Source organism: Accipiter gentilis, chromosome 28, assembly GCF_929443795.1.
Source record: "Accipiter gentilis chromosome 28, bAccGen1.1, whole genome shotgun sequence".
NCBI lineage: Eukaryota > Metazoa > Chordata > Aves > Accipitriformes > Accipitridae > Astur > Astur gentilis.
The window spans coordinates 4,733,598-4,747,494 of NC_064907.1; the positions used below are offsets into that span (position 1 = coordinate 4,733,598).

General features: G+C 40.4%; 1 pseudogene; it reads left to right on the top strand.

Annotated features, from left to right (window-relative positions):
• The window catches only part of LOC126051802 (protein ELYS-like), a 45,049-nt pseudogene that overhangs the window by 17,044 nt on the left and 14,108 nt on the right, over positions 1-13,897 (top strand).

The window sequence follows — 13,897 nt, forward strand, 5'->3', positions numbered from 1 at the left end:
AACTTGAAATGGCACTTGAGAGAAGAGGGAATTGAGTCTTGTGTCTTACCGCTCCTTTAGCAAAGGCAGAAAGAGGATTGGCTTCTTTCAAAGTTGGAGGCTTGCCTGTGTGCTTCTTGATGCTTAGCTCGTATGATCGTCTGTCTTTTTAGTCAAACGTTTCAGTTTCAAAATGTGATATTGCTTCTTTAACTTGCTTTTACTTTATTGCCTGTAGATGATGATGCGCGTTTGGGTAGACCTTTCTACAATTACCCTCTGATTCAGAGCTACTACGCTGGTCATCGACAGAAACTTGAGCGTTTATCAAGGTAAGCCTTACAGGAGAACTCGAGAACACTTCCACTGTGAAATCAGAAGTGGCAGTGAGTGGCTTTGCTATCGACAGTTGGTATTTGCTCTTCACTTCAGCGATGCATGCGTTCTCTTGAACACAGAGGTTACTTTCCTGTGTTACAATATTTGTATATACCTCTGCTTAGTACCATTTGTTGGCATCCTTGTTTCTTGGTAGCGTACTTAATCCAGCGGCCAATCTGTATCATTTGGTACTACTGAAAAAGGTCATGTGTTCAGGATAGGGTCAGCGATCTCCCGTTCAGCAAAGCACGGCATTCACAGAACAGGTGCTTTGGACAGAGAAGAAAGCAAGTTTTAAAAACAAAACAAACCTCATCTCGTTTATTGACTAGTGAGCAAGGCTAATAACTGTATTGGCCTAATTCACAAGTACATTTGTGTGATTTAATGAGATAGAGTTCGATGTAGTTGGCACACCTAGCATTCTACTGGCTGTTGGATAAAAGTCACTTGCTGAACGTGAAGTCTCTTTGCTGCGCTAGCTCACTAGCATATAGGTGATATGCCTTGGATTAGACGATAATAGATTTTTCTTTGGAAATTGTGCTGAAAACTAAATAAAGAGCTAAAGAAGCTTAGGCTATGGCACTGCAAACAAGAAGAGGATGCTGCAAGATGAGTTAAGGTGCAAGCTGCGGCGTAGTAGCTATTGACTTTAAAGTTCATCTTACTTAGCTTACTTCTCAAGTAACTTACATACCGGCTCAGGTGTTCCTTAGAAGCATACAACCTCCAGTGTGCTCTTTCTGCTTCTTATGATGGGGAAATGAAAGGGTAGTGTCCCAGTCAGCCAAAGATTGCGATGGACTTGTGAAGAAAGCAATTTTTAAAGGTTCACCCATCCGTGGTTGTAATGGTCTGTGCATAGAAACATAATGGGGATGTGCATAGAAACATAAATGCTGCTTAAGATGACACTAAACTTCACCTGTATGCTCAGCTTTCTGAAAACAACTTTTTTTCAGTAAGAAAAGTGAGATGCTGAGAACAAAATCTGAACTTTCCGTGGTGTTGTCTTCTTCTCACAGCTGTGTATTGGAACACTCCAACGGGAGGCATTAGACTTGCGTTAAAGAATAGTCCTGGTATTTTGACACTGTTGCGTTTCCTCTGTTAGACAGTAGGAGAGTGGTTATTTCTGGCACATAAAAAACTTAGTTCACACTTCCTTTGTACTACAAGACAACAAAAGAGAAAACCTGAAAACGAAAAGGTCCCTTAGTAGGAGAGCTTTCCAGGATGTCTATTTGGAATTCCTCTAATAATTCAGTATGATCTAACAAAGATCTTTCATCTGACTCAGACATTCCTTTCATGTGCCGTTTCAAGTCATAATCATGCCTTTGTGTGTTTGTCACTTTCTTTGCCTCGTGGGAGCTTTTTTTTGTTTGGTTTGACTGGAGGAGATCTGTTACACTGAGAGGCTGGAATCAGTGTTTGACTCTCCAAATCCTTGCTACCTTTTGTTCCAGAGGAAAATGGGATTCTGACTGCTTGATGATTGATGGAATGGTTTCCCAGTTAGGAGACCAAGTTGAGAAGTTGTGGCGGAGAGATGAAGGAGGAACTGGGAAATACCCACCTGCTAGTTTACACGTGAGTGTTATGTTCACTGTAAACAGCAACGAACCCCCCAAAGCCCCACCCAAAAGCCAATGATTGATGAAAGACAGGAGTTTTTAAAAAACTTTTGATTTTTCATTTTCAGGCACTGCTGGATCTCTATTTGCTAGAAGGCATTGAAGAAAGCTACAAACATGCAATTGTATCCTTTCTCGTTATTTTTACTACACCTTCAGTATACGCACATAAATGTTCTTAAATGTTTGTCACCTGCGTGTTTAATAACGTTTTTGAATTTATGCTTCCAACACAGTGCAAGTGAACACGTTTAGTTTAGAATGGAGATGTGGACAGGAGCGTTGTTTTATTTCTTTGTACTGTGGATTCTTTATGATTTATTTGTTGCAAAGTCTTTTCTGACATGCGAAAACAGGTTTACTAAGAAATGTTAAAGCTAAAAATCTCCCTTGGTTTTTCTCAAAACTTAGCACAGTTTTTAATTTTTTAAAGCACCCGTGTCTGTAGCAAATGACTGCTTACTAGGATGATGCAGTAATACGTGCTGCTTGAGAGCAGAAGGATTTCTGACCGGTACCTGATTTTTGCCCAAGTCTTCTGTCTTCCTGCCCAGATAGCAGTGCTTGCTTTTGTTCTGTTAGAAGTGCAGGCACACGGAATAAGAAAGAGAGAGAAGAGAAAAGTCATTGGGCAGAAACTTAATTTTTAAGCTGCTGAAATATACAGAATTACTTTTTGTTGTTTGCTGCCTAACCCGAGAGGGGAGCCTAGAGAGCAAGGGGTTTAAAAAGGGTTGTACCCCAGAGCTGTCTTGTTAGAATATGTCCCTAAAAACGGATGTCAGAAAGAGAAAATGACACTACTGATGAGTGATCCGCATACTGTTTTAAATCCAGTGTCAATCATTCAGTGCTAGGTTCTCTTGTAAGGACACCTTAATTTCCATTGTCCTATATACTCTGGAAATGAGGGAAAAAACCAACGGTAGAAATTGTTTGCTTTAATAATTAAGCATTGGATGTTCAGGTGTTTTTAATGTCCAGCTGGTAGCTCCAGTGACTAAAGAGGGAGCCTGAGTTTGTAACAACGGAAGTATTTAAGTATCTAAAATTAACCTTTCTGAATGCCTTACAGAAATCAAAGAGTATTTCTTTCTGGCTATTTATTCAGAATGCAGTTTTGTGGTTAGGACCTGACCGTCCTCAGGTTATAATAGCTCAAAATGGCCAGACTAATACGGCAGTATTTTCTGCTTCCTACCACTTGTATATTCTGATTTCACTGTGTTTTTCAAAATGTGATGTGATAAATGTTTGGTCTTCCAAATTTATTAGCCTTAACTAGATACTTGATGTCAGACAATTTACTTGCTGCTAGATATCACGCATTCCTTTCCGAATAAAACAGAGACTTCAATCGACTCCTTCCCAACTGCCTTTGCTATCCCCTGGGGACTTGTTAAGCTTGTTGAAGGCTTTTGGCTTCTAGATCACAATGATTACGAAGTAAGTACGTTACAGTTCAGTTAGACATCCCCTACAGTCCAAAGCTGTAATCTGTAAAATGATTTTAAAAAAATCGGTGCTTAGCTAATAACAGGTGCTACAACATTAGAAGCCCTTTTGTCATACTGCTACGACATGTTCAGCAATAAGTTATAATCTGAAATTTTCTTTTAGCCACTTTGACAGGAAATTGATTAAAACAAAGAAGAAATCAACTTTAATAATGCTTGATACTTGAATTTTCAAAGCCATCCATTTAGGTTGTTTTCAGCAGACCGATGGAGCGCTTTCTCAAAGACAGTGTTTTAGGTACTTTAAATACTAAAACGACGATCATAGCAGCAAGGTTTGAGGCAGAAGACTGCAGAAGTGACTGTTCAACCTAATTCATGTTCTTTCTGATGCTGAAGGTTGTTCTTTGCCTGTCACGAAGTTAATATATCTGTTTGTCTGGGAGAACAGCTTATTATTTGGTAATGTATTTATAAAAAGTGGTGTTTGTACACAGAGATTTGGTTACTCTGGAAAAGTGTGAACTACTCCTTTTAAAACACTCGCTTTGTTCTGTACGGCTAACTGGATTTCTTTTTTGCAAATACTTGAGAATTTTTATTTACAGTAGTTAGTCATCTCAGTTTATTTAAGACACGTCCACCCTTACTTAAGGTACTTTTGAATGTTCTTGTGGTGTGCGTGCATGTGCATATCGTAATACACCTGACCTCTAACCTCTACAGAATTCACTGGCCCTGCTCTTTCATCCAGCTACAATCAAAACTGTGTCATGGCAGCACAGGAGAATTATTCAATCCCTGATGTGCCAAGGAGAGCATAGGCGAGCCCTCAGATACCTACAGATGATGAAGCCAGCAATGCCAAGCAGCAGTGAAGTGCGGCTTTTCCTCGCTGTGTTGTTGTCCAATAGGTAAAGAAACCTGTCCCACCGTTTTGGCATTCAAATATTGTGAAAGGTGGAGAACAAATAATACGAATCACCATCCCCTAAATTCCCTTTAAACTCTGAAGACAGTAGTTTGGGGGCATCTTTTTGGTTATACTAGTAATAAGCCTTTACGTCTCAAAAAATTTAATTACAGGTGTGTGGTGGAGGCCTGGGGTCTGTTGCAGCAACATGCCACCAGGTTAAACATCGAAGAGCTGTTAAAACACGTGTATGAAATCTGTCAGGAGATGGGACTAATGGAAGACTTACTGAAGCTACCTTTCACAGGCACTGAACAAGTAAGTGTGGACACGACAAAAATCTTAATGGTCTCTTTGAAAAGAGAAGAGGCAGAATCATAACAGATTTTTGAAATGTGTTATTTCGCATAGGAGTGTTTGGAGAAGATTTTACAGAGCGACGCTGCTGTTCGGAATCCTAGATTTCCTTTAGACCACCATGTGCAGCGTGCCAACTATATCCCAGCGCTGCAGTCGAATCGTTCAATGAACGTTAATCTTACGGTAAGCATGAAAGTTCTGTCAAGTGTGCAGGTTTCTGTTGGGTGTTACTAACCATTTTTGGTAGTAAATAAAATAAAAATCAATGCTTTGTTTTCTATACCATTCTTTGAAATACTAGGAATAAGTTTCTACACTTTCCGTTACAGCTGAACCTAAAAGTTGAACAAAATATTTCACTACTCCAAAGCTACTGCGTGAAGTTATAAATTAAGTGTTGCAGACCATTGTCAACTCCACTTAACATAGTTTGTTTGCATCTAAGGAATAATGGTTTAGAATGCTGAACGCTGTTTGTGTCACTCCTTTCTGTGGCCTGAAGAGTATGTTGTATGTCATCTCTTGAATCTTGCACACAACTTTATTTTTCTAGCTGACAGCAGTCTGGATGCCAATCCACAGGTAAAATCTGTGTGCTGGTTTGGTTTTCTTTTTATTTCCTCCAGGTATAGCATGAGCTCTGCGAATCCGCAACTTCTGGTTTACCCCTTTGATGACAGAAATTCCTATCTAACTTCTATTTCTCAAAACAGCCAGAACAAATTTTGCGTTTGGCGAACTTCTGTTATGAATCTGTGATACATGTTCTGTTTTCCGGAACCATAGTTTTCCAGTGGATCGCACTTATAAAGTGGTCTTGGAAGGTTTAGGTCCTGCATTTGAAAACTTTACTTCAGGCAGAAGGTGTGTGTAGGTAGCCTTTTCTTACCTGTTTTAATATTCACATCATTGCGTCCACTGTAATTTGCAGTTGTCCTGAATATTCAGTCATCTCGGACATTGGTGTTACAGGAAAAACAAGGGAAAGCCTGCTATTTCGTAAGGCATTTGAAAATTGCAGGTGAGAACAAGAGGATCGGAGTAAGGTTCTGCCGAGTGCCGGAATTGTTTCAACCAGAAGTTGTAGGTTCTGTTCTTATCCTAGTCTGCCTTGCCCTTTGCTGAAATTACCGGGTGGAATTGGTGTGTGCCGAGGAGTAGAACTTGCTGCTCCTCTGTGCAGTGGCGGTATTGTACAGTATCTGTGGAGGAAATGTATTCACTAATTAGAAATAGCAGAGATAGTTGTGTGCAATGAACTTCTTGTAATCAGTTGCCTTCTTGCTTTATGCTTTTTGTTCATCAGAATGATGGTGAGCCTCGCTTGAGAGAGAGAGCAGTTGCCAGAAGTTCTAGATTGGACCAGTGTGGCAAGATCCTTCCTAGAGTTCAAAGGAAGCTGGCCAGAGAGAGAGCCAAGCCTTACCACTTGCCTTCATCGGTCTCAAGAGAAGGTAATTTTTAGGGGAGGGAAATACAATGGACAACTGACCACGACTTTGATCACACAAGGCTGATATTTTTTCCCCTCTTGCTTTACAGTCGCAAGACCAAAGCCGTTATCAACAGTAACAAAACAAGCAAATGCAGGAAATGTGCGTACAAGTGCAACGTTCATCAGTAATATATTGTCCAAAAGTGATGAAGTAGGGGTAGGAAATGAGCAGAAAACCAGTTGCTCACGCCGTGATAGGTAAGCAGCCTTTTAAGAAAGTTTAGTCTTGAGCTGCGTGTCTGGAGAGAGAGAGAGAGAGAGAGAGAGAAATCCACTTGAATTATGTTAGTGTTTTGGAGGGAAGGGGCACCTGAATAAAGCTTCCTTTGGCTTTTTTGCACCTACAAGATATAACATTTGAGAATCAATGCATCGTAAGTAATACTTGGAGCGAGAGTTCTTCTGCTATGATAATCTCATTTGTGCAAATACATCTATTTACATTACAGTAAATGTGTTTACAGAATTTAAGGTAGCTGAAACGAAAACCATGGTTGCCAACAAGCTGTTGGTGTACAGGTTTTGGTAGACTTGATTGTGTGATCAAATAGTAATCTTTTACCACTTTGGGCCCAGTTTCTGCTTCGTTTCTGCCTTTTGTTTTGTTTTTTTTTACTCAAAACCAGGCAGAATTATAAAGAGCAAAAAAGAAGCTAGCAGTTGTCAGATGATTTTCCTAGAGGTGGTATATTCAAGGTGAAACTTGAATTCTGGTACGTTTGGACTTGAGGGGAGTGAAAGTCAGTTACATTTTCCGTCTAATTCTAGGCCTAGAGCTACAGAACCACCAGTCATAGCACGTCCTCTCCCTGATGCGGAGCTGCCCGATGCATTTGTTGGGACACCCGTTAACAAAATTTAGCTTTGTACCTGTTAAAGAAAAGGTCAGCTTGGGGACACAACTAAAGTGGAGAATTTGAAGTGGCCCCAGCAGTGAAATGCAGAGGAATTTTCTTCTGACATGAGAATTACACATCACTTGTGCCACGTAAAATTGCATTACTCTTGCCTCAGATGGCAGGGATTTAGGAAATTCAGTGTGACATGTCACGAAATAATGAAAAAACAAGAGAAGGCCTGTAACTTGTTCATGGGCCTGATACATCAGCCCAGCAGTGAGGGTTCACCTGTATTTCTTGTTCCTTGAATGTCTTTGTTAAGTATCACCTCAGATGTCTTGAGCGCAGCATGATTTTATTTCAGGTATTTATTTATGTTCACAGTTTCAATTGTGTCTCTTCACAGATCGCTGGATTTGGTGGTTCGTCCTGTTCCTTCAAGTTCTGCAGCACAGGGTGATAGCTGGCAGTCACCATGCAGCGCTTCTACTTCATTCATGGCACCCAGCCCGCTGAAACCAAATATGCTTGGTTCCATCTCACAAAAGAATTTTTCAGGAGCATCAGAGCTGAATTTACTGGAGACACCTCTTGTGGTTAAGGTTTGTGTTTTAAAAAACAGGATCAACCAACCGAACCAAAAGCCTGTAAACTTTGTTTCACATGAAACCACCACAGTATTTAACACAGACCCTGTTGGATTCAGACTGTGGAATATTTTCAGCATGCGTGTGGTTATTGGACGTAGAATCCTTTTGGAAGCAGGACAAAGTTGGGAACAGTCTTGAAGAGGGAAAGTTTAGTTCTAAGTTAACTGCCGTACGCACATTGTCCCATAGCTTCGTGAAATACTTTGCTCCATGCAATAAAAACGAGTGTAGGTTATAAATTGGACTTCTCAGTACACATAGATCCTTAGAGATGCAATTTGTAGCTTAACCATCTCATTGTTTAAGTGCTCAATAGCTCTGTGGAGTTTGACTTGCATGCCTACAAGCAAGAATGTATATGCTTCCGTTTCTTAATCCACTTAAGGAAATGACAACGTAAGGGATGCCAGTTAAGCGATGTCAGTCTCTGTCAAATTCAGTGATGGCTTTTTGCAGGGATTCTACGTATTGATGCTTGTGTTAAACTCTCTTTCCATTCACCGCCATCAAACTCTCCTCATGTAAGGAAATAACAACTGACCAATCAATCTTCTTGGTGCTGCTCTTTTTGCCTTTGCCTACCTGAACAGAATAGTAGTGATCTCTCTGAATTATAACCTTTTTCTTCTTACTAACTATTGTCCATATCGTTAAGCTGGTTTCATTCTCTTCCTTTTAAACCCATTCAATACTGTAAAATCTTTTCTGAGCTGACGTAAGGAGACCTGAACGCTTCTAGATGAAGATGTGTAGGTATGTTTACAGCAGTGTCACTTCATTCAGTCCAGTGCGTGGATTGATTAATCAGAGAAGAAAGAAGGTATCGCTGTTGCTTTGCCGATTGCCATTTCTCATGGCAGTGTTTTCAGTTGCTGTATCTGGGGTAGCATTTGAAGCTGTATGCCTTGTAGAAGAGCAGTGTAGATATGGCAAAAGTTACTGGGATGGGAGATAGCATTGCAGACAAGAAGATGCCATATCCTTGTTTCTTCAGAAAATTAATTTGAACACTAACATTTTATGTTGCATTAATTAAAAAAAAAAAGAAGAAGAAAGAAGCCAAAAGAGTCATAAGAAACATAAAACGCATGGGTTTTATACCATTAAGTTTTTTGTCCCTTTGGAAAAAGAGCAGTGCAGAGGCTAATCTTTGTCCTCTCTGCTGGTACAAAGTCAGTTTAATTTGAGCTAATACTTTAGTTGTGTGCAATGAACTTCTTGTAATCAGTTACCTTCCTGCTTTATGCTTTTTGTTCATCAGAATGATGGTGAGCCTCGCTTGAGAGAGAGAGCAGTTGCCAGAAGTTCTAGATTGGACCAGTGTGGCAAGATCCTTCCTAGAGTTCAAAGGAAGCTGGCCAGAGAGAGAGCCAAGCCTTACCACTTGCCTTCATCGGTCTCAAGAGAAGGTAATTTTTAGGGGAGGGAAATACAATGGACAACTGACCACGACTTTGATCACACAAGGCTGATATTTTTTCCCCTCTTGCTTTACAGTCGCAAGACCAAAGCCGTTATCAACAGTAACAAAACAAGCAAATGCAGGAAATGTGCATACAAGTGCAACATTCATCAGTAATATATTGTCCAAAAGTGGAGAAGTAGGGGTAGGAAATGAGCAGAAAACCAGTTGCTCACGCCGTGATAGGTAAGCAGCCTTTTAAGAAAGTTTAGTCTTGAGCTGCGTGTCTGGAGAGAGAGAGAGAGAGAGAGAAATCCACTTGAATTATGTTAGTGATTTGGAGGGAAGGGGCACCTGAATAAAGCTTCCTTTGGCTTTTTTGCACCTACAAGATATAACATTTGAGAATCAATTCATCGTAAGTAATACTTGGAGCGAGAGTTCTTCTGCTATGATAATCTCATTTGTGCAAATACATCTATTTACATTACAGTAAATGTGTTTACAGAATTTAAGGTAGCTGAAACGAAAACCATGGTTGCCAACAAGCTGTTGGTGTACAGGTTTTGGTAGACTTGATTGTGTGATCAAATAGTAATCTTTTACCACTTTGGGCCCAGTTTCTGCTTCGTTTCTGCCTTTTGTTTTGTTTTTTTTTTACTCAAAACCAGGCAGAATTATAAAGAGCAAAAAAGAAGCTAGCAGTTGTCAGATGATTTTCCTAGCGGTGGTATATTCAAGGTGAAACTTGAATTCTGGTACGTTTGGACTTGAGGGGAGTGAAAGTCAGTTACATTTTCCGTCTAATTCTAGGCCTAGAGCTACAGAACCACCAGTCATAGCACGTCCTCTCCCTGATGCGGAGCTGCCCGATGCATTTGTTGGGACACCCGTTAACAAAATTTAGCTTTGTACCTGTTAAAGAAAAGGTCAGCTTGGGGACACAACTAAGTGGAGAATTTGAAGTGGCCCCAGCAGTGAAATGCAGAGGAATTTTCTTCTGACATGAGAATTACACATCACTTGTGCCACGTAAAATTGCATTACTCTTGCCTCAGATGGCAGGGATTTAGGAAATTAAGTGTGACATGTCACGAAATAATGAAAAAACAAGAGAAGGCCTGTAACTTGTTCATGGGCCTGATACATCAGCCCAGCAGTGAGGGTTCACCTGTATTTCTTGTTCCTTGAATGTCTTTGTTAAGTATCACCTCAGATGTCTTGAGCGCAGCATGATTTTATTTCAGGTATTTATTTATGTTCACAGTTTCAATTGTGTCTCTTCACAGATCGCTGGATTTGGTGGTTCGTCCTGTTCCTTCAAGTTCTGCAGCACAGGGTGATAGCTGGCAGTCACCATGCAGCGCTTCTACTTCATTCATGGCACCCAGCCCGCTGAAACCAAATATGCTTGGTTCCATCTCACAAAAGAATTTTTCAGGAGCATCAGAGCTGAATTTACTGGAGACACCTCTTGTGGTTAAGGTTTGTGTTTTAAAAAACAGGATCAACCAACCGAACCAAAAGCCTGTAAACTTTGTTTCACATGAAACCACCACAGTATTTAACACAGACCCTGTTGGATTCAGACTGTGGAATATTTTCAGCATGCGTGTGGTTATTGGACGTAGAATCCTTTTGGAAGCAGGACAAAGTTGGGAACAGTCTTGAAGAGGGAAAGTTTAGTTCTAAGTTAACTGCCGTACGCACATTGTCCCATAGCTTCGTGAAATACTTTGCTCCATGCAATAAAAACGAGTGTAGGTTATAAATTGGACTTCTCAGTACACATAGATCCTTAGAGATGCAATTTGTAGCTTAACCATCTCATTGTTTAAGTGCTCAATAGCTCTGTGGAGTTTGACTTGCATGCCTACAAGCAAGAATGTATATGCTTCCGTTTCTTAATCCACTTAAGGGAATGACAACGTAAGTGATGCCAGTTAAGCGATGTCAGTCTCTGTCAAATTCAGTGATGGCTTTTTGCAGGGATTCTACGTATTGATGCTTGTGTTAAACTCTCTTTCCATTCACCGCCATCAAACTCTCCTCATGTAAGGAAATAACAACTGACCAATCAATCTTCTTGGTGCTGCTCTTTTTGCCTTTGCCTACCTGAACAGAATAGTAGTGATCTCTCTGAATTATAACCTTTTTCTTCTTACTAACTATTGTCCATATCGTTAAGCTGGTTTCATTCTCTTCCTTTTAAACCCATTCAATACTGTAAAATCTTTTCTGAGCTGACGTAAGGAGACCTGAACGCTTCTAGATGAAGATGTGTAGGTATGTTTACAGCAGTGTCACTCCATTCAGTCCAGTGCGTGGATTGATTAATCAGAGAAGAAAGAAGGTATCGCTGTTGCTTTGCCGATTGCCATTTCTCATGGCAGTGTTTTCAGTTGCTGTATCTGGGGTAGCATTTGAAGCTGTATGCCTTGTAGAAGAGCAGTGTAGATATGGCAAAAGTTACTGGGATGGGAGATAGCATTGCAGACAAGAAGATGCCATATCCTTGTTTCTTCAGAAAATTAATTTGAACACTAACATTTTATGTTGCATTAATTAAAAAAAAAAAGAAGAAGAAAGAAGCCAAAAGAGTCATAAGAAACATAAAACGCATGGGTTTTATACCATTAAGTTTTTTGTCCCTTTGGAAAAAGAGCAGTGCAGAGGCTAATCTTTGTCCTCTCTGCTGGTACAAAGTCAGTTTAATTTGAGCTAATACTTTAGTTGTGTGCAATGAACTTCTTGTAATCAGTTACCTTCCTGCTTTATGCTTTTTGTTCATCAGAATGATGGTGAGCCTCGCTTGAGAGAGAGAGCAGTTGCCAGAAGTTCTAGATTGGACCAGTGTGGCAAGATCCTTCCTAGAGTTCAAAGGAAGCTGGCCAGAGAGAGAGCCAAGCCTTACCACTTGCCTTCATCGGTCTCAAGAGAAGGTAATTTTTAGGGGAGGGAAATACAATGGACAACTGACCACGACTTTGATCACACAAGGCTGATATTTTTTCCCCTCTTGCTTTACAGTCGCAAGACCAAAGCCGTTATCAACAGTAACAAAACAAGCAAATGCAGGAAATGTGCATACAAGTGCAACATTCATCAGTAATATATTGTCCAAAAGTGGAGAAGTAGGGGTAGGAAATGAGCAGAAAACCAGTTGCTCACGCCGTGATAGGTAAGCAGCCTTTTAAGAAAGTTTAGTCTTGAGCTGCGTGTCTGGAGAGAGAGAGAGAGAGAGAGAGAGAAATCCACTTGAATTATGTTAGTGTTTTGGAGGGAAGGGGCACCTGAATAAAGCTTCCTTTGGCTTTTTTGCACCTACAAGATATAACATTTGAGAATCAATTCATCGTAAGTAATACTTGGAGCGAGAGTTCTTCTGCTATGATAATCTCATTTGTGCAAATACATCTATTTACATTACAGTAAATGTGTTTACAGAATTTAAGGTAGCTGAAACGAAAACCATGGTTGCCAACAAGCTGTTGGTGTACAGGTTTTGGTAGACTTGATTGTGTGATCAAATAGTAATCTTTTACCACTTTGGGCCCAGTTTCTGCTTCGTTTCTGCCTTTTGTTTTGTTTTTTTTTACTCAAAACCAGGCAGAATTATAAAGAGCAAAAAAGAAGCTAGCAGTTGTCAGATGATTTTCCTAGAGGTGGTATATTCAAGGTGAAACTTGAATTCTGGTACGTTTGGACTTGAGGGGAGTGAAAGTCAGTTACATTTTCCGTCTAATTCTAGGCCTAGAGCTACAGAACCACCAGTCATAGCACGTCCTCTCCCTGATGCGGAGCTGCCCGATGCATTTGTTGGGACACCCGTTAACAAAATTTAGCTTTGTACCTGTTAAAGAAAAGGTCAGCTTGGGGACACAACTAAGTGGAGAATTTGAAGTGGCCCCAGCAGTGAAATGCAGAGGAATTTTCTTCTGACATGAGAATTACACATCACTTGTGCCACGTAAAATTGCATTACTCTTGCCTCAGATGGCAGGGATTTAGGAAATTAAGTGTGACATGTCACGAAATAATGAAAAAACAAGAGAAGGCCTGTAACTTGTTCATGGGCCTGATACATCAGCCCAGCAGTGAGGGTTCACCTGTATTTCTTGTTCCTTGAATGTCTTTGTTAAGTATCACCTCAGATGTCTTGAGCGCAGCATGATTTTATTTCAGGTATTTATTTATGTTCACAGTTTCAATTGTGTCTCTTCACAGATCGCTGGATTTGGTGGTTCGTCCTGTTCCTTCAAGTTCTGCAGCACAGGGTGATAGCTGGCAGTCACCATGCAGCGCTTCTACTTCATTCATGGCACCCAGCCCGCTGAAACCAAATATGCTTGGTTCCATCTCACAAAAGAATTTTTCAGGAGCATCAGAGCTGAATTTACTGGAGACACCTCTTGTGGTTAAGGTTTGTGTTTTAAAAAACAGGATCAACCAACCGAACCAAAAGCCTGTAAACTTTGTTTCACATGAAACCACCACAGTATTTAACACAGACCCTGTTGGATTCAGACTGTGGAATATTTTCAGCATGCGTGTGGTTATTGGACGTAGAATCCTTTTGGAAGCAGGACAAAGTTGGGAACAGTCTTGAAGAGGGAAAGTTTAGTTCTAAGTTAACTGCCGTACGCACATTGTCCCATAGCTTCGTGAAATACTTTGCTCCATGCAATAAAAACGAGTGTAGGTTATAAATTGGACTTCTCAGTACACATAGATCCTTAGAGATGCAATTTGTAGCTTAACCATCTCATTGTTTAAGTGCT